We start from the raw sequence: 22,165 nt of genomic DNA on the forward strand, positions 1-22,165 counted from the left end.
TTGGTTTAACTAAAGGGAGAGAAAGGGAGGGCTCCATATTCATGAAAACAGAGGCATGAACCTTGCTCAGTATATCACTTCCCAAGAGGGGTGAGGGAGATTCTGGCACGATCAGAAACTCCTGTGAAAATAGCACAGAATCCCAGTTGCAAGATAAAGAATAACTGAAATAATACCTTTTGGCTCATCCAGACAGTCCCATTATGGAAGCAGATCAGGAAGAAAGTGGGCCAGGGGCTTCAGTAAGCACAGAATAAGTTGCCCCGGTATCTAAAAGGAAATTGCCCCCACAATTATTAATACCCGGGGTTCCTCAGGTGTAATTAGGACGGGAGCTTGTGTGGGGACCCCCGGGCACCTTCAGTCCTGATTGTCTTGAGAGTCCGACCCCGGAGACTTATGCCTCTGGGGGCAGTCTCTCTTCCAGTGTGGTCCTTTGCAGACCGGACATGGAGCCGGGGGCGGCTTAGATGCCTGAGGGCAATCCTGCTTGAGGTGCCCCTCCTTTCCACAGTAATAGCAAGCCCATTCCTTTTTACCTAGGTCCCTCTGGGCATCTTTCTCAGGCGGTTTAAGAAAGTTTTTCATAGCCATTGCGAAGGCTTCCGCCTTTTCCTTTGTCTTTTTCTGCCTTTCTTTTCCTCATATTCCTTACCATAATAGACTGTCTGAGCCAGTTGTAACAGAGTATCTAAAGACTGATTTGGTCCATACGCCCGTTTTAATAGCTTACAGCCGATATCTGGAGCCGACTTAGTGAGAAATCTATCTTTTAAGATCACTTTTCCCTTGTTCCTTGCAGAACCGGTCTAATTGTAAAACAGTATTATACTTAAGAGACCCTCCAACTGGCCACAGTTTCCCATCCTCCAATGGATACCGTGGTCATGCAGTATCACATAGGAAGACTAGGTGTGTCTTCTTTAAGCCCTGGGGATCAAATCTTTCCCAGTTTTTCACGATACAGTTCAAAGGAGTGAGGCTGGAATTGTTAGCTCTCATCTGTAAGAGAGAAAAAAAGCGACCAGTGCCATCTTTCTACCAGAGGCGTCCCTCCCTGCTCTAGATGGGGGTGTAGACAGACGTTACACCAAAAGCTTTTCCTTCGTGGTCAGACTTAGTCTGTCCCTTACCGACGTAGGCGCCGTACTCGTCCCTCCTGATTCTACCACCGAGACGGGGTGCGATGTACCAGGGGTAGACCTGATAGCATCCCTACCTGCAGTCCAGCTCTTCACCATTAACCTTGCTTGCCTCTGAAGCCACCTGGGGCGCAATCAGAGTAACCTTCCGGAATGACTCCCAAGCTAAGACCGCTGGGGGAAACATTCCTCACCTGAGTGCCTGTGCATGACCCTGAGTATATTCCTGACCACAATAAGACTGATACGAATATAAAACTGAGATGTTCTTTCCAAGCATCACCATAGCAGTATAAGAGCCTCCTCTGGTCCACTAAGAGCCAGTATTACCAAAGGAAAAAAAACCCATTGGGGTCCCAATCTGAGTAACCTTTAACCTCAGAGATGTTCTTGGAGCTAGAACTCCATCGAGCTTCCGAACTTTCGATTCCTAGTGAGGCTAGGTGCTTTCTTGACTACCAATCCAAGTTTGGGACCTAAGCCACAGTACATAGTAACAGTATAGATCACAAGTCCCTTGAAAGTCTATGATCCGATAGATTAGGTTAGTACTTCTAATTCCCAAGGAGTTATGAAATGGTCAAAGAGACCAAAAAGTTTGACCGAGAAAGGAGAGTTCGGTCCACACGCTTTGCCCATATCTGGTCGGTTCCCAAAGGAGACATTGGGTGCCTCTTGGCATTTACAGGTCAGTATAAACCCCCGACAGATTTCTGCCATAAGCCATATGAGATCACCATGGAACCGCAGAGCAGGGGTCCTCACTTGCTTTGTGCAGGGCATGTCATTCATTCACACAAGCACACTGTAGAGTTAGTAAAGCAAAGCAGAAAACATGTTCGCTAAGAGAACAAAGAACTAGAGCTCCAAGCATCCTTACCTTGTCCTGAAGGATTCAGATGAGCCCCCAAGATGAAAGGTTGTGTTTGAATCACACAAAGATGCCGGGATTCTTGGCCCCCGGAGGAGAAGAATTCAATCCAGGGCCAGAGATGAGGCTTGATCGCTCAGAGCTTTTGTGTAATAAAGTTTTATTAAAGTATAAAGGAGATAGAGAAAGCTTCTGACGTAGGCTTCAGAAGGGGGCAGAAAGAGTATTCCTCTGCTAATCTTCAGTTGGATGTTATATAGTCACTAGCAGTCTGTTAATGAAAGAAAGGGATGTCTTAAAACTCAGAATGGCACCAGGCTCCTCACCCATAAGATGCATTTTGGGATAATCTTGGCACCAAATGGTTCATCCTGGGCCATAAAAAGATTAACTTGAATCTTGAAGAAGGACAGATCACCATACAAATAGTTTCATTTAGATAGATTAGGGGAACAATATCTGAATATAACATACTGGTTTGTCAAGTAGGTTCTGAGCCAAGAGGCGGAACTGACTTGAAGACAGAGTTTGGGGTAAATGCATAGTACATTAGCATAGCTTAAGATAAACATTTCCATAAGAGAAATGCATTGGTTATCTCTAGGTTTGAGAATAGTTAACTTCAGGTGAAACCAGGTGCCATTATGGCAACACAGTATTTTAAAAGATACTCCTTTTAAATTTGTATGCTGCTGCTGCTGCTAAGTTGCTTCAGTCGTGTCTGACTCTGTGCGACCCCATAGACAGCAGCCCACTAGGCTCCTCTGTCCCTGGGATTCTCCAGGCAAGAATACTGGAGTGGGTTGCCATTTCCGTCTCCAATGCATGAAAGTGAAAAGTGAAAGTGAAATCGCTCAGTCGTGCCCGACTCTTAGCGACCCCATGGACTGCAACCCCCAGGCTTCTCTGTCCATGGGATTTTCCAGGCAAGAGTAAATGTGTATAGAGAAGGAAAAAATATCGCTAAGTTGTTTCCTCCTGCCGCTTAAGAGAGAGAAAAATATCTGACACTTGTAGGCTATTTCCTCTGTTTGGAGACTCCTGGCCTTCCTGCCTGTTTATGTTAACATGTTTGTGTCTCAATAAGTTAACACAGCTGCTCAATATCTCTTTAGCTAGATCTCCAAAGTGGCCACAGCTACTCCAGTAGCACCAGATGGGAGGCAAAGTAGGTGGGGAGTCAGAGTGGGGAAACAGGGTCTTAAGTGACTACTCTCAAAATGTCTAACTTTGAAAATGGTACAAAAATAGAGGACCATGTGAATACAATGCTGTGGTCTTGTCCAAACTTTGGAGGGAGTTTGTGCAAAAAGAAAGAGAAAAAGAGAGAATAGAAGCATTGAAAAGAGGTTCTTAAATTGCATTTGCTTCATAGTCCATCTGTTTTTTTTACCATCTTCTAACCAAAGATTTCTGCCTTTTCTTGGCATTTTTGTAGAGCCCATCCTCTGTCCTGACCCTGAAAAAAAATCAATTCCTGACTCAAAAAATCAGTTATTTTCTCAGAATTTTTGACAATCAGGTTTCGCCATCTCCTGCCCCAGAAGACCATCTCCAGCTCCTGTTGTCTCTTTATAACCCTAACTGGGGTGGATAGTACACTGTCACCCACAGGCATTCTAGCCCTGCTGGGTAAATATATCCTCTGGTTTGACTGTTCCAAGCAGATCTCTGAAATTCCAGATACCTCAGAATAGGAAAGCCTTGTTCAACTGCTTAGAATTCACAGATCTTAAAAGTGAAGGAAACTGTGTTGGAGCTCACAGAGCATTTTAATTAAAATAGAATTTTATGGAGTATTATAAAAGCAAAGATTATGCATTTTGACAAAACACTCCTTTACAAATATTATTTTGGCATATTTTGGACACTTAATTATGAAACTACAGTTAGTTACTCAAATGTGTTTGATTTGAGAAATTGAGTGTCATCTCTAGGATTAAAGCCTAAAGATGGTCAGTGTTGAAATTAGAAAGTAGCTCTGTTTATTTAGTGCAAAGGCAGTCATAGGAAGATATTTTTCAGGTTGAGAAGACACTATATGCATTCGCACAGAAGCACTTTCTTTTAAAGATTATAAACTTGGTATTGTAGAAGTATGACAGATTTTCATTTCCTCGGATTAGCTACTGCAGGGCTTCCTAGATAAAGATGAAAATATCATTTGTGTTGTATTCTACCTGATAACATAGATTAAGGAATTCTCCCTATAAGTAGGAAGATCTTGAAAGATACTAATTAGTAGATAACCCACTTCTTATATAAGAACAATAAGTCAGAAGAATTTATATATAATTTTAGTTCCCTGATAGAACTTCATATTTATGTTGATTATTTAAAAATATGTAGGTAAATCTTTTATGTATCATGCTAATTTGTAGATCAGAAACAGTCTATAGGGAGGCATATGAAAAGCTAATTAGAACAGTAGGTAATAGATATGTCTAAAATACTTTTTAAAAAGGAGAATTAGAAATTGACATTCTCAAAGGAATGGACCTAAATAGAGCATCTTAGAGCAGTAGCTTACTCTGGTTAAATGATAATTTTCATACTCTGATTTTTATCTCTGTGAGTCATGAAAGTTTTTAGAAAGGTGTTTGTTTTTAATGTGGCATTGGCCCTGTATTGCTACAATGGAGCTTTCCTGTTTATGAATAATATTTATTTTTAACTTTTCTAGAAGTACCCTTGGCAAAGGCTCCATCTCTCATTTTTATCATGTGATTCAGGGGGGACTACCCCTACCACTGGCCATTTTGAATTATGTCTTCTGTCACTTGTAACTCAACTACTAGCATTTGTGACTTAATTTTGTTCCTTTTGTAATAGATGATAATGGATGGCAGTCCCCACAGAATTTATATTTGGATAAAGAGAAAATGTTGGAAAATACTTTATCAACAAGCTTCTGAAAGGCACAGTTGGCAGGAAAATCATATCTTTCTGTAAGAGAGTGAGGTTTCTTATAATACTCACAATATATCCCTGGTTCAATAAAGCATCTATTTTATGCATATTCTACAATTTTGTCATGCACTTACATAAAAACTCAGGTCCATAAAAGTTAGTTGTTCAATCTGTAAGTTTAATTAAAATGTAAGAGATATACCTTCGTCTTTCTTCAAATTCTCACAGCTCTTATGAATTCTATCATTCATGCTGATTCTGCCTTATAATTTAAAACTGCTTATGTCAAGTTTAAGTATCTTGAGAACAAAGATTTAAGCTTAGTACTTGCTGTGTACCTCAGTGACCCCAAACAACTTCTAGCTGAATTATATATATATTTACTATTACTGAGATAAAAGAGTTCATATCCTCTTATCTTCTCATTTTAAGGTTTTATTAACATATGCTAATAATGTTCTCAGTAGAAAACCAGTTCTATCTTTTAATTACTGTCAGAAAAATGATTTAAGATCAACTGTTTTAATACCAAAATCATCATGTTTTTTGGACAGACATTTCTTTATAATTATTTGGCTAACAGTCAACAATTTTGTGTATCAGATTAAGTCATTCTGTTACTCGCAAGTACATTTTGCAATTCATGTGTCTTGAAGGGATCATCAGAAAATTTCATTGCTGAAATTAGACACTTTGCTTAGCGAATTGAATTAGGAACATGAATTATAAAAGCAAATGAATGAATGGCTCTTACACAGCCAACCTTCTCCAGAGAGTTCTCTAAGCACTGTCAGATGCTCTTCATTTTTCAGCTCTACTCAAATCTGGCTTCTGCCCCTCCTCATTTCCCCAGAACCACTCCTGCTAGGATTTCTGACACATTTATGTTTCCAATATGTGTTCTGTCCTTCTTTAGCTTATCCTTTTAGCATATTTGATGTTGAGAGTCTATGTGAAACATTCTCTTGTTTGGTAGCATCTATTGTTTCTAGTTTTATTCCTCTCCCTGTGTTCTTCTCGGCCTCTGTTGTTGATTCTCTCCTATGAACTCATCTCTAAGCATTTTGAGTTCTTCAGGTCTTGGTGATAGGCCTGTCTTTGTTCTCCCTAAAGCCTTTACTCAGTAGTAGAGCTCATAGTTTGCCACAGATTTAAATACTATCTATATGCTGGTGACATAAATTGCTGGTGACAATTTATATTTCTGGGTCCAAGCTTAGACCTCCAATCTTATACAGCTAACTGCATATTTGACATCTTTGTTTGGATGTTTTAAATACAACTCATCAGTCTTGTGACTCCTGTTCCATCCATAGTCTTCCTCATGGCATGTTACTCTTGTACAACATTTCTACTCAGCTGCTTAATCCAGAAAATGGAGAAAAAACCTTTATTCTTTCCTATCCCAGTCCCTCTGCTTCCAATCTATATTAATAAGTCCTTCACATTTTACTCATAAATTATACCTCATATCTCACCACTTTCCACATCCATTATCAGCACTTCAATTTAAGCTGTATAAATCTGTAGTAACTGGAACTACTTCAATAGTCTTTTGAGTTTTCCTGTGCCTTTTACCTATCCTCTCTTCACAATTGATTCTCCTTATAGTATAGCATCCAGAATGATTTTTTTAAAGAAGATTTTGCCACTTGCCCTCTTTAAAATATTTCTATGGATTTTCATTCTATTTTTGAATCAAATCCAAACTTTATGTATTGGAAAAGAAATAAGCAGGGCTGCTTATTTCTAGAGTTTGAACTCATATCTTTCAGTATACTCTGGTCATACTTTATTTTACTTTCTCACCCAGGATTTTGCCTAATTTAGAATATTTGTTCATTCTTACCTTCCTTCATGGAATGCTCTTTCTCTGGAATTTCATATGGCTGGTTCCATCTCAGCTTAATTGTCATCCTCCAAGGGTGATATGAGGCTTAATTTTTCTTTCTAAATAGATTTATTCCCCACCTATTTTCTATCATAGTGAAGTGAAATTGCTGTCGTGTTCGACTCTTTGCGACCCAATGGACTGTAGCTTACCAGGTTCCACCATCCATGGGATTTTCCAGGCAAGAATATTGAAGTGGGTTGCCATTTCTTTCTCCAGGATATCTTCCTGACCCAGGGATTGAACCTGGATCTCCCACATTGTAGACATTGTAGGCAGACCCTTTACCATCTGAGCCACCAGGGAAGTCATATCTATCATATTCTATGATAGTCATATTCTGTCATAGTACTACAGTAATTTTTTATTGCATTTTGTATTTAGGAATTTTTATGTATTAGTGGGGTTTGCTTATTATTTTTTTTCTCCCCAGTATATTGTAAACTTCAAGCTTTTCTCTATTCCTAGCACATTGTAGTTGTTCAGTTGCTAAGTCGTGTCTGATTCTTTGTGACCCCATGGACTGCAGCACACCAGGCTTCCCTGTCCTTCACTGTCTCCTGGAGTTTGCTCAGATTCATATCCATTGAGTTGGTGACGCTAGCTAACCATTTTATCCTGTGCCATCCCTTTCTCCTTTTGCCTTCAATCTTTCCCAGTAACAGGGTCTTTTATGATGTGTTGGCTCTTTGTGTCAGGTGGCCAAAGTATTGGAGCACATGGAAAATATTTAAGATATTCTAAAATGTGTACTTAATAAACAGACACTTAGGTGATGTTCTGATTTTTCATCTGGAACATCTATATGCAGTATAAGCATCTCATGTTTGAACATAGCATTAAATAACTCTCAAGTGACCTTTACCAACATACGGATCTGATTGAATAGATATTTGAGAAGCACTGTCTAATGTGTGAAGAGTAATATGAAGGTTTCTCTCCCTGTATAACCAGCCAGCATTACCAAAAGAAAGAGAGAGGTTGGCCCAGTGCATTGACTAATAATTAGACAGTGGAAACATATTTAAAAGGTACTAAAGTATGTTATGTGAGAACTGCATTCGTGATCTCAATTTGTCTATTATAAAATAAATATTTACTATGATTTCAGCTACTCAACCACTCTGTATTTAGGGTTAATATCCCTCTTTCCTCACATTTAAGGTCACTGGTAGAAACAAATGAAACATCTGATAGCTCCTTGACGAAAGGCACTGTTTAAGCAGGTCCCAATGTAATAGCAAGTAGAAGAAAGTTCACCTACTGTCTGCTCTAATTTAAATGATATCTACCTTTATAGCTTTAAAAAATTTAATTTTCTAAACACATGTTGAGCATCTGCTGTGTAGAAGGCAACATGTCAGGACTCAAACTTGGCATGGTTATAGCTTAGGGTATTTGCATTACAGGGACTAACACATGCAAAAATAAGTAAATTTTTGAAAGTATGCGATAAATACTACTAAATATACTAGGAAGTGCTACAGGAACCCAGAAGAAGGTGGGATAGGAGCGGGGTTGAAAAGTTTCCAACTAGGTAATTCCCCTTCCTTCTTTTTAAATTGGAGGACAATCGCTTTTACAATGTTGTGTTGGTTTCTGCCGTATAACATTTTGAATCAGCCAGTATACATATATCCCCTCCCTCTCGAACCTCCCTCTCAATCCCCACCCCTCTAGGTTGTCACAGAGCATGGGGTTGAGCTCCTTGTGTTATATAGCAACTTCCCACTAGCTACCTCTTTTACATATGGTCATGTATATGTTTATATACTCTTAATACTCTCTCAATTTGTCTCACTCACTCCTTTTCTTGCTGTATCTACAAGTCTGTTCTCTATGAATTTTCCCCTTTCTAATGAAGATTGTAAAGTCATCCATCATATTTTACTGGACTTAGAATAGCCTGGAACAAGGCAAACTTAAGTATTTGTTGAAGGAATAAAGTGATAAAGAAGTAAATCAGAGTTTCTACCAGTCAGAGAAAAACCTTGGTTTTTGGGAAGCCTCACAGCTTATTACATTTTGCACTCCTCTCAGTTATGTTTCCTGGTCCAGCCTTTTCTTTTTTTAGTTTATAATCCCAGTTGAAGAAGATCTATGAAAAATCTTAGCTGTGATGAGCCAAAATCAATGTTGAAAAAATAACATCTCCCACTTTAAATGCCTGAACCAAAGCCTAAAGTTAAAGCGTATTTTCTACAATTTCTCCTTTGGACTTTTAGCTCCCTTACCTCTTATGTTCTTTTTTCTTTCCCTACCTCTTGATTTACTTTGCTAGTCCTTTTCAGTTTTGTCTCTGTTCCTCAGTATATTAGATCACTTCAGGATACAAATGTATTCCTTTTGGTCTCTATTAACCCCTCTTTCACTTTGTGGGTTAACTTAAGTCATCTGTTAAATCTGCACTAAAATTATGTTTTATATAGAATGACAAAAAAAGTTAAAAAAGAGAAAAATGACTGACTAGATATACTCTACAAAATCAGATCAGATCAGATCAGTTGTGCAGTCGTGTCCGACTCTTTGCGACCCCATGAATTGCAGCACACCAGGCCTCCCTGTCCATCACCAACTCCTGGAGTTCACTCAGACTCACGTCCATCGAGTCAGTGATGCCATCCAGCCATCTCATCCTCTGTCGTCCCCTTCTCCTCTTGCCCCCAATTCCTCCCAGCATCAGTCTTTTCCAGTGAGTCAACTCTTCTCATGAGGTGGCCAAAGTACTGGAGTTTCAGCTTTAGCATCATTCTTTCCAAAGAAATCCCAGGGCTGATCTCCTTCAGAATGGACTGGTTGGATCTCCTTGCAGTCCAAGGGACTCTCAAGAGTCTTCTCCAACACCACAGTTCAAAAGCATCAATTCTTTGGCACTCAGCCTTCTTCATAGTCCAACTCTCACATCCATACATGACCACAGGGAAAACCATAGCCTTGACTAGACAAACCTTTGTGGCAAAGTAATGTCTCTGCTTTTGAATATGCTATCTAGGTTGGTCATAACTTTCGTTCCAAGGAGTAAGTGTCTCTACAAAATAATCTCCATTAAATGAGATAGCTTTAGCAGTTGATCCCCTCATCCCACGATTCCCCAAGAAATTTTAAGTGGAAAAGCAATAGATAAAATGGAAAAAGATGGTGCTGCTCTGGTGGAAAGTAGTGGGGCAGCCAGGACTGGCGAATCCTTAGGCTCCCTCCACTGTTGCAGTAGGGACTGATGTACCTACATGGGACTCTACACTTTCTCTCAACAGTGTGAAAATCATTGAGTCTGTTCATTAACCAACTACTCTGATGCTCTAGGCTGAAAGAAGCATAAGCTGTAATCAAGATTGTCAGGAGAAATATCAATAACCTCAGATATGCAGATGACACCCCTTATGGCAGAAAGTGAAGAGGAAATGAAGAGCCTCTTGATGAAAGTGAAAGAGGAGAGTGAAAAAGTTGGATTAAAGCTCAACATTCAGAAAACTAAGATCATGGCCTCTGGTCCCATCAGTTCATGGGAAATAGATGGGAAAACAGTGGAAACAGTGTCAGATTTTATTTTTTTGGGCTCCAAAATCACTGAAGATGGTGATTGCAGCCATGAAATTAAAAGATGCTTACTTCTTGGAAGGGAAGTTATGACCAACCTAGATAGCATATTAAAAAGCAGAGACATTACTTTGGTGACAAAGGTCTGTCTAGTCAAGGCTATGATTTTTCCAGTGGTCATGTATGGATGTGAGAGTTGGACTATGAAGAAAGGTGAGCGCTGAAGAATTGATACCTTTGAACTGTGGTGTTAGAGAAGACTCCTGAGAGTCCCTTGGACTGCAAGGAGATCCAACCAGTCCATTCTAAAGGAGATCAGTCCTGGGTGTTCATTGGAAGGACTGATACTAAAGCTGAAACTCCAGTACTTTGGCCACCTCATGCGAAGAGTTGACTCATTGGAAAAGACCCTGATGCTGATGACAGAGGATGAGATGGCTGGATGGTATCACCGACTAGATGGACATGAGTTTGAGTAAACTCCGGGGAGTTGGTGATGGACAGGGAGGACTGGTGTGCTGCGATTCATGGGGTCACCAAGAGTCGGACACGACTGAGCAATGGAACTGAACTGAACTGATGCTCTATGGATTTATCAGTAGGAAACCAACTTACTGCAGAGCTGGAAAGGAACAGAAACCTTCCAGAAAATTTTATCTCAGAAACAAGCCTCAGAAATGATTTAATTATTCCTATAATTGGCCCATCTCTTTCTATTTTCTATAAAACAGAAATTGAAATTTAGATCAAAACACAAATACTCATTAATTTTGCTCTATAGATTTGGAAAATTATAGAACTTGGAAAATTATCTAACAATAATATATAATAGCTTGCAATTTACTTTTGTTATTGACTATAAACATTGGTGTATTTTTAAATTTGGAGGTTGCCACAATATATTTGTATTTCTTACTTCCCAGCTGGTTGCAATTCATATTCAGCAGCTATACAGAATACACTGTAAGATAAACAAATTTAAAGCTCATAATTAAATATTGAAAATGTTCAAAGTGGCAGTGACATCAATAGCCCTAAAACATAGGTTTTCCTCAAGAGCAAAGCTCATATTTTGCATCTAGTAATGGAAAGCTGTTACTGTGGCTGAGATACGTGAATATTTACCTCTATCCTGGCATCAATACTTTTAACTCCAATTTTTTTAACTCAGTAATTTATTTTGAAAGAAGACATCATGATGACTTTATTTTCTTTCTAAGTCAGAATGTTTCTGGAAATATAACCCTGAGAAGAATTTAAAATAGTAAACTTTTGCAAAATACCTATTTCCTCAAATCTATTTATGTAGTAAGATTAGATTAATTTAAAATAATTCTTTTTTATCAACTCTATGCTGAATATGTTATTCATCACTTTTTCAAGGTGACTTTTATTTAAAAAAGTCAATATTTCACTCACTGAAAATGTTGTGGAATAAAGCATGATAATTAGCATAAATAGATTACTTCTGTAATGGAATCCAAAGTACACAAACTCTCCCCATAATCATCAATCTTTCAGTTTAGTGAAAGTGGTTGTTTGACTTAACTAACTATAAAGCATAAGGCTAGCTCCTGCCCAGTATATGAAAACATCATTAATATTTGAACATCAGCTGGGTTTAGGACCCACACTGAGACCCAGCAAAGACATAATTTCTGTTCTCAAGAAATTTATATTCTAGAGGATAGATGAGGCAAAAATAATAAGAATTTACTTTGTCTTGATGACAATATTGAGATGACCAACTAATTCCTGGGCATCTGTGCTCTTCAGCCCAACCGGACAGGCACAGTTGGGACAGATGCTTAGGGGTTTAGGCAATTCCAGAAAGCATGCTACAGCTCCCAGATAGGTAGCATTACTTCACAACCCAACCCTAACACCATTCTTGAGATTCAGGTTTGTGTCCTGCATGTAGCAGCCATAAGAAAGCTGCCACCAAAAGACAGAAGGCCATGTTCTGGCTAATGGATGCTCAGCCAGCAAGTGGGTGATTTAACTCAATTGGCTGAACGCTTCTGAGGCAGACACAGAGTAGAAAAATTCAGATCACTCCAGGCTGTTCACACATGGGGCTCTTGGGAAAGTGTCTGTTGCTATTGCTGTCTGCAAGGAGGTGATGATGCTCTGTTTTCTGTGTAAGGTTGAATCAGTTGTTGGAAAATCAAGCAAAATGAGAGAAGCTGTACTTTACTACTCCAGAAGAAACACTTTATTTAAAAGAAATATGATACCGCACAGATGTATTTCTTGTCACATTATTTATAATAGTAGAAAAAATATAAAAGAAAAAATTTCAACAGGGTGTTTAAATGTATTATGATTTATCACTGCAGGGTCCTATTGGGCTGCCAATACAGTGATGATATGGAAACTATCTAGTAACTAGGGAAAGTGTTCTTGAATTATGTGAAATGAATAAGATAGGAAATAGACAATTCATGTGTTTTGTTTAAACTGTTTTGAAAAATTTGAATGTCAATAGAGGCAGTTAAAAAATAACATAAACAAGAACTGAACTTGGAAACAGAAAATCTGGATTTATAACCTGGATTTGTCATTTATGACCTGCACTTGGGCAAATTAACTAGTCTTCTTAACCTTAACATTGTAAACTGGGCATAATGACATTACCCTAAACAGAGGCTGTGAGTACCAACCAGGATAGTGCCTATCATCTGTACCCAAGCATCTGGTTCTGCCACATGTCATGTATGCAACTGCAGACAAGTTAATTAGCTCATGATGCCTCAGTTTCCTTTCTGATAAATGGGATGTTTGGCTCAGGAGTTGAAAGCATGGATGTTGGAGCCAGATGCTTGGCTTTGAGTAAATTATTTACTGACTTGGACAAGTTCCTTAACTTTTTTGGATCTCAATCCCCATGTGTAAAATGAGAATTAAACTGTACCTACTTCATGCGTGCATGAGTGCTCAGTCATGTCTGACTCTTTGCAACCCCATGGATTGTAGCCTGCCAGGTGTCCTCTGTCATGGAATTTTCCAGGCAAGAATACTGGAATGGGTTGCTATTTCCCACTCCAGGGGATATTCCTGACCCAGGGATTGAACCCACATCTCTTGCGTCTCTTGCATTGGCAGGCCGATTTTTGACCACTAAGCCACCTGGGAAGCCCTACTTCATGAGCTTTTGTTAAAATGACAGGATTTAATTTGTGTAAGTGTTTCTGGGACAGTGCCTGGCACACAGTAAGCACTTAATAAATGTTAGCTATTATTATTCAGAAAAAATGGAAAACATTTTAGTTGAGGCGCCTTATGAATTTGAATAGAAGTTGAAAGGGAACCCAGATAAAGCAATTAACATGTAACTGCAGTAGGACCACAAGGGGGAATTTAGTCCTTGTTTTAGATTTCTTTATTGCTGTTGCAATTTTTGTTTGTACAATAAATCATAATCTAAGACAAGGAAAAATTAACAAATCTGCCCTATATACCGTTCCCTGAGGCAAGGCCTCCTCAGTCACTGACACACTAATTCATGTTTTAGTGTTAATGGCTGGTAGTGGATTAATATGTTACACCCTCCTAGGTAATATATTTACATTTTAAATAGGCACCGTATGCTAAGAGACTGCCTGATGTGGGATTATGAGAGCGTTGGTACAGACCGGCATGAGAAATTTCTGATTCAAAGGAAACTTTGGGCATTGCTGCAGTCACCATGTCTTGGTATTTGAGAATCACACAAAGGAGAGTTTAATTTGGGAAGGTCCTGTGGCAGCTTACAGCCATTCTGTCTGATCAGTGGGATGCCAAGAGTCAGGGGAGAACACCACCATCCTATCACATGTAAATGTAGGATCCCTACCCCAACCCACTGGATTTGCCCCTGCAGAAGTCATGCCCACCCTTCACCCTAATTCTCTCTCTTCTATCCCTGTCCCAAAGAGAAAAGCCTCTTTCCAAGAGTGACAGTGATCAATGTGATCTGACCACAAAATAAATACAACCCACTTCTCTGTGTCTGCAAAGTTATGTTACAAATATTTTAGTAATCAAAGGATGCTAGTCAAGTACTCACTGAACTAATTTTTGGAACTCAGCCTCCCTAAAAGCATCTGGAATGTATTCCACAACAAGTATTTACTGAGCACCTACTGAGCACTTGATAGGGGACACTGAAGAGTGAACAAATCCAGGTTCTTGCTCGCAGTCTTCTTTCCAATGGGAGTTATTTTGAAAGCTTGGGAATGTGGGCTTCTCTGTGCCTGCAGTGGGTCAGCTGCAGTCACCTCTGCCCAGCAGATAGGCTGGCTGTCCTCCCCTGCTCTGGATCTCACTTCCCTGCAGCTGTCACCCATGAATCATCTGGCTCAGAGAACCCGAGATATTGCTGCCCTGAGAACCTCAATGTCCTTGCTAAGGGCACCAACTCCAGTTGCTCCTAAGATACCCAGTCCTCAGGGGATCAGATGTGTTATGAATTCCATACAAATTGAGGAAGGCAGCTCTGTTTGCTCCATGGCTGTGGCCCCCACTCTGTCATCGGTGCCCTGAGAGCAGTTATCCTATCTCCAAAAGTCTCATTTGAGTGGGTGAGTAAAATTCCAGCCATCCCTCTTGACTAGAACCTCATGAAGACAGGTCTGTGACTGTTGGTTCTTCATCTCTCTAATAATGGATTTTAAACCTAGGCCTGAGAGCTAGATGGTGATGTCCTCCTTCCCTTGTCACTCTCCTCTCAGTGCTTTTTCCTGGAGAAATTCCTCCATTTCTCCAGTTACAAGGCAAAAATGTCCCACACATCTCAGTAAGGAATGACACAATGAATTTTGTTATATCACTTCAGATTCTGTTATATCCTTAAGGAAAAAAAAAAAAAAGCCATGAAGGACTAAAGGTGAGAAAATTGAGGTCAATACAAGTAGGAGAAACCCAGCTCTAGGCACCAAGGTCGAAACAAGTCTCAATGTGGAATCAGCAACTATCTCTTTCTTCCTATAGAGTGGGGATCCCCAACCTCTGGGCCCTGAACTGGTTCCTGTCATATGAACAGCAGCAATCAATTAGAAATAAAGTGCGTAATAAATGTAATGCACTTAATCATCCAGAAACAACCCCCCCAACCTCTGATTCATGGAAAAATTGTCTTCCACAGAATAGGTCCCTGGTGCCAAAACAGTTATGTACCACTGCTCTAGAGCGTGTCTTCTACATGTAAAGTCCATATAAAGCACTGCCCAGCCAACTTCCTGATGGGCAGAGCTCAACACAGCAGAAAGAGGAAACTGATCTTCTGGTTTCATGAGCCATCACACAGTTCCGAGAGAAATCACTTCCCTTGAGCATACTATTATTTCTAAAGTCCCAGTAAAATGAATATGCCTGGACCTTATGTCTTTTTCATGGAGAAGGAACTGGAATCTCAGTCCTCAATTTTTTTCCTGTTTTCTGGGGATCAGTTCATGAGAAGGCAAAGAGCTAATGAAATGTGAATGAATCACGTAGCAGGTAAACTTTCATCTCTGAAACATGATTGAATGCCCCAGAAGGAAGCTTGCCATGAGATTCTTATTTCTCAGCTCACATCAACTTGGGAGGGCAACTATGTATAGTCATCTCACCATAAAAATAGCACTTCTCTCCATCTTTCTATAATGACAGCAACTTCAGCCCTATTCCAAGTCTCTCTTCTCTTTAAGTTCTTAGTTTAGCTCTTAGCAGAGTAGGTATCACTGAACATGTAACCATATCATGTGTTGTCTGCTGAATCCGTGTCTCCTTTTCAGTCTACAGATATCCAAAGTGTGCCTGGTGCTCGTGAGGACACTGGGTTCTGATGCCACACTGACTCTATTAATATAGGTGAGGCGTGTGTAAGCTTCCTGTCGAGCAAACAAAATTGCTAGGATACTCTTGTTGTTTAGTAGCTAAGTCATGTCCAGCTCTTTTATGACCCCATGGACTGTAGCCTGTCAGGCTTCTCTGTCCATGGGATTTCCCAGGCAAGAATACTGGAGTGGGTTGCCATTTCCTTCTCTGGGGGATCTCCTCAACCCAAGGATCCACCTGGCATCTCCTGCATTGGCAGGTGGATTCTTTATCTCTGAGCCACCTGGGAAGCCACAGTCTTTCAGACACTAGCTTTTGTTTTCAGTGTTTCAGAGAGTATAGTGATAGCAGCTCTTCAATGTTGGCTCTTTCCCCAAAACTAATGTTTTGACTATCAAGGCTGGGTCAGAAAACAGTCTTAGGAACAAGCGCCGTTCTGACCTTAGAATCCTCTCCTCTCTACATCCAATCTGTTTTATTAACCTGCCATTCCTGGCTCCAACCCTTGTGCCATTGTAACTCTATTTTGAGGATAAAGCTTTATGAGGGATACTTCAAAGTCCTTCTTGTAAACCAATCTCTTGACACGAGCTCCCCAATCCTTAAGAAACACTGAGCACATGGTACACTGGGACCTTTGAAGTAATGGTGTTGAAATAATCGCATTAGTAAGAGACTCTAACTCCATAAAAACTCGTTCAATGTGCTTTCCATGCCGTCTCTACCCCCAATATCCCAAACTATTTCTGTTAGAAGAGATGTCTCATGGATTTCCCTGAAGCAGCTCTCAGCCAATTACATCCTAAGAAGAAGATGAGTAGTACTTAGAGCTACTCGTTTGAAGAAAGAGGTTGACTACTGTGCTGAGGGGAAAGGGTGGAGCTTTTTCTTCTCCAAAACGTAGAAATGCTGATACATTCTTGTTGGATAAATATTATTTTTTAAATGATTGATATTTTGTTTTAGCAGGCAGGGAAAGATCGATTTCAAATTAAATCTTTTTATGTGCTATTCTAGTAGGTGGAATTGCCTTGAGTAATTAAAATAATACTTAGCATATTTTTGCATGCATTTGTTCACCTTTTTTCTAAATATTTTCTCTCAACTGTAGTGAGTAGATAGATAACCTTTGCAGTTTTAGTGAGCTACATAAACATCTCTATTTCTAAGTTTAGAGATAACTTCATCCGTTCCAAGGAAAATGATTCCAATGAGCACAACTTCCTAGGAATTCTACCTTAGAAATATACTCAACATGGACTGCTTTGTTATCCCCTCAGTATTTTTTCCTTTTTTTGTGATGTGCTGGGACCATCCTCCACGCTAATATCATTCTCTGTAATTTATATTATTTATTTCTGCCTGGCCTAAATAAATGTAGGATGCACTCATTTAAAGAATTTTCATTTACGTAAAGGTAGGAACAAAGACAGATAGTCTACCATAGCAAAAAATAGTCAATGCTATTCTTTTCCAGTTATTCTATACCTTAAACTGTGCATTCTTTAGGCGAACTGCTTTGTTTCTATGGCATTTATGAATTCTGGAAATTTCCTGTGTGATTTACCTTCTGAATACTCTGTAATTGGTAGAGAATATTAAAAGAAGTTCTTTTAGATAGAAAAAAAAAATAAACCAACAATAGCCAATTATTCTGCTGTTTGACACCAAGAGGCAGACTGGTCTTTAGAAGCAAAATCATATTCTTTTAAGGAATATTAGAAAATGTTTCTGCTTTCATCTCCAAAGGTATCCATCTACAAGTTTTTCATTTCCTATGACCCTGTTCATTTCTGCTTTGCATTTAAGGCTTTGTTCATAGCTGTGGGAAATCAAAGCCTCTCAGGAGAGGAAAGGAAAATGAATGTGTAATATGTGCAGGGTAGCTGTACCAAGCTGCTCGGCAGCGCCGCTAATGAGCCGCACTCTCTCACAGCTCCGGCTTTCCGCAGTGCTGCTTCCTCTCGTGACATGTTCTTGCTGTCATTTCCTAGACAGCGCCCGTTTCTTTTTCAAAACTCAGCTTGGGCAGGAGCTCACCAGGAAGCTTTCCCTGGCCTCTGCTGTCTGGCTGCGTGTCCCCATCTGGGCTCCCCAGTGCTTTGTGCTTCCTCCATCACAGCAGCTTTCTGTCTGCTGGGATTGCCTCTATTTCTCTCTATTCTCTGGTAGAGAGGCAACATTCCGATTGCCTGACTCTGTTTCATTTCTGAGATGCTCAGCCTAGACCAGTGCCCGTCATGTATGCTTTGAGTGAATTCAATGAATATGGGCCATGACCTCTTGCTCTTGGAAGGGAGGAAAGAACCCCTGCAGATTGAGGATTACCTGACTCCTGGAATATTTTTCTGTTGTGGTAACTGATCATAAGAGAATACTCTTTAGTTACTATTTAGAATCTTTCTACAATGTTTAATACCTGGATACTAGGAGAGAGATGAATTCTTTTTTTAAAAGAAATTATTTTATTTTTGGCTGCTCTGTGTCTTTGTTCAATGGCACCCCACTCCAGTACTCTTGCCTGGAAAATCCCATGGACGGAGGAGCCTGGTAGGCTGCAGTCCATGGGGTCGCTAGGAGTGGGACACGGCTGAGCGACTTCACTGTCACTTTTCACTTTCATGCATTGGAGAAGGAAATAGCAATCACTCCAGTGTTCTTGCCTGGAGAATCCCAGGGATGGGGAGCCTGGTGGGCTGCCGTCTATGGGGTCGCACAGAGTTGGACACGACTGAAGCGACTCAGCAGCAAGCAGCACTGTCTTTGTTGCTGCACATGGACTTTCTCTATTTGCGGCAACAGGGGGCTACTCTCTGGTTGTGGTGCACTGGTTTCTTATGCAGTGGCTTCTGTCACTGCGTAGCACAGGTTTTAGGGTGTGAGGGCTCAGTGGTTGCAGCTTACAGGCTCTAGAGCATGTGGGTAGTTGCAGGCTCAGTATTTGTGGCATATGGGTCTTAGTTGTCCCATGGCATAAGGATTCTTCCCGGACCAGGGATTGAACCCATGTTCCCTGCCTTGGCAGGTTGATTCCTAACCACTGGATCATCAGAGAAGTCCAAAAGATGAATTCTAATTTCCTCTCTTCAGGCTAGGCTCACAGTCAGGGAAGTGTTCTTTTCAGATAGGTGAGAGTAATCACAGTGCTGTCAGGTGGGCAGGTGGGCTGTGTGTATGCAGGGACAGGGAAGCCTTCTGGGCTTCCTGTGTGATATGAGTTCTAAGGTGAGGGGTGATGGGCCTGTCACAGGGCTTATGAGGTAGGCGGGGAGAGACACTGGAGTGAAGGCCAGCATGGACTGCAGGGCTGGTTGGGTAGATGAGGTGCGATGAGGATGAATCTTTCAGGGGTTAATACTGGGCCTGATCAAGTTGAGGAAATCCATATCAAGAGGTTTTCAGGAGCTGAAAATGCAAGAAAGTAAGCCCCTCTCAGAATATGAGAGTCAGTGCAAGTCTAAGGACGGACATGAGGTCAGGGGTCACATCTGCCACCTCTCCCCACCTTTGGCAGTCTTGTCATAGCACACCTCTTCCCTGTATATTTGATACAGTCTCAGAAGGACAAACTGAGAAGAGGAAACTACTTAAGAAAATTAAATGCATTTTACTTAGAAAATAAAGTCTATTTGTGATACTGGCTCAGAAAGTTTAAGTTTGATAGGAATAAAAGTTATCATCATTATTTTCACTGATCATATCAGGGCTTTAGATAAACATCAAATTACTTTAAAGATTACATATTTCTCCACATCCCAGTTGAAGCATAAGTTTTGCAAACTTGTTACACATTTATCCCCAATTTAATTCAAAGTTGGTACTGTGATGTTAGACTTCTCTTTTGCCATCCAAAGCCTGATGTGGTGCCTTACATGTAATCTCTTCTCCATGAATGTTGTTTTGGCTTTGCTATCGTACATGAGGTAGCATAGACTACACGCACAACAGAACAATCTAGAGCTGTATCATTTTTTTAAGATTTTGCTTGTAAGAGAAATGGTCAATTCCATGTGAGTTTTGTATAGATACAGGTAAGAATATCCTCCTTGTGCACTGAGAAAGTGAAGGCAAAAGAAATATAGTAGCATCTTTAAAGACCATGAAACTTTTGCTTACAGGAACAAAGTAAAAAGGAGACTGGTGTCAGTTATCTCAATTATTCAGGAAAGCTGTTATTTTGGTCCATTTATACACAATTCCCGTTTTAAAAAGCATGCACATTTGCCTAAATAGGCAACAGCTGTCGTCTTCCCACCTGTGCCCCATTGAAAATTTCATCAACTTATTATGCCAGTGTGATTTCCCCAGACAATGCATATTTTTATTTTTATTTTTTTTACTGAAATTCTCCAAAAGTAAAATGGAGATTGAATGTGGGAAAGAAGAATAAATGTGTTTTTAGGAGACCTGAATTAAATTATTCTCCTCATTTCCTTACTCATTTACAAAAGCAAAGTGAGATAGAAAATTGAAGCAATTATCTAAATAACCCAGGCTTTCCATCTCAGGCCCTCATGCCTCTGCAAAAAGGGGGATGGCTGAACGTTCTTTGTTTTGGAGCCTTTAGGCCTCTTGGTTTTCTGTAAGTTCTGTCAGAAAGACAGGTTTGACTTTTCCTGATGCAAAGCATCTGATGGAGAGGTACAGTGTATCCTTTGAAATTCTGACTGAAAAGGGTAAAGAAGTCATAGTTTCAGTATCTCACCTGATTCTGGAGCAGTGCTCAGGAATAACTTTCAGAGCTTCCATTAAAAAAAAAAAAAATATTTCTTGATTTGGCTGCATCCAATTTTAGTTGCGTCATGTGGGGTCTTTCCTCGTGGCACACATACTCTCTAGTTGCAGCACATGGGCTCAGCAGTTGTTGCTTACAGGCTTAGTTGCTCCATAGCATGTGGGATCTTAGTTCCCCAACTAGGGATCAAACCCATGGACCCTGCATTGCAAGGTGGATTCATAATCACTGGACCATCAGGGAAATTCCAGAGCTTCTATAAAGTTTAAGGGGCTCCTGTATTCTAGGTTTGTCCAGAGTGGTGCCTGTATTGATTGTCTGCAATTCAGGAACACATTGAACCATCAATACTGACTGGTGTCCTTAGTAATGACCATCCTAAATACTGTTGTCTATTTATAGCATGCTTTGGAATTTATGAAATGCTTTATTCTGTCACCCAAACTCTATCTTTCCATCTCTCTCTATGAGTCAATCTCCCCCCTGCTAACTGCCCAGGAGCAGTGTCTTCTGCATTTTTATAAGTATTTGAAATTAGGGCATATGTTCTCTCTTCATGCTTTCACATGTCTTGTTTCCCCATCACTGTGTGCCCTGTGAACTCTTCCTGATATTTCAAGACTCATATCAGGGACTGTCTTTTCTATGATGTTTTCCTGACATTGCCTCCCGCTCCTGCCCCCTCTGGAGAAATGTAACACAGCTCTTCTTCTCCATCCCCCTCTTATTCAATAACTCCTACAGCATAAACATGTCACATTGTATGTCAGTGTAGTTCTGTTCCTCTTCTTCCACTCTAGATTCTGAATTCTTTCAGGGAGATGATTTCACCCCCATTCATCTTTCACCCCAGATCTAGCAGCAGTGCCTGGCACAAATGAGGCTGTGCTATGAATGACTTTTTTTTTTTTTTAACTAATGAATGAGATATACAGGATAAATTGTAGTATTCTCATTTTCACACTAAGAATTGAATACTTGGGAAGTTAAACGTGTATTCAGGGGTATAAAGCTGACAAAGGGAGGAGTGGAAGCTTGGATTTTAGTCTGCTGACTCCAAGAGAATGGTCTTTCCACCTGGGATGTCTGCCCATTGGAGGAACTCATGCCTTTACTGGTTCTGCCTTTCTGAAATTAGAAGGGTTACATGTTTTCACTGACTTGTGCTAACCAGATACATAGTGGGATGGCCAAAAGTTTGTTCAAGTTTTTCCATTGTGTTGTATGGAAAAACCTGAATGAACTTCTTGGCCAACCCAATATTACAAATAGGAAACAGC

General features: G+C 40.1%; 1 long non-coding RNA gene across 1 annotated transcript in view; it reads left to right on the forward strand.

Annotated features, from left to right (window-relative positions):
• LOC129650562 (uncharacterized) overlaps positions 1-22,165 on the forward strand; it is a 222,860-nt gene that overhangs the window by 173,472 nt on the left and 27,223 nt on the right. The gene's annotated exons all lie outside the window — the stretch shown is intronic.

The sequence above is a fragment of the Bubalus kerabau genome, chromosome 4 (assembly GCF_029407905.1).
Source record: "Bubalus kerabau isolate K-KA32 ecotype Philippines breed swamp buffalo chromosome 4, PCC_UOA_SB_1v2, whole genome shotgun sequence".
In the NCBI taxonomy this organism is placed as follows: domain Eukaryota; kingdom Metazoa; phylum Chordata; class Mammalia; order Artiodactyla; family Bovidae; genus Bubalus; species Bubalus kerabau.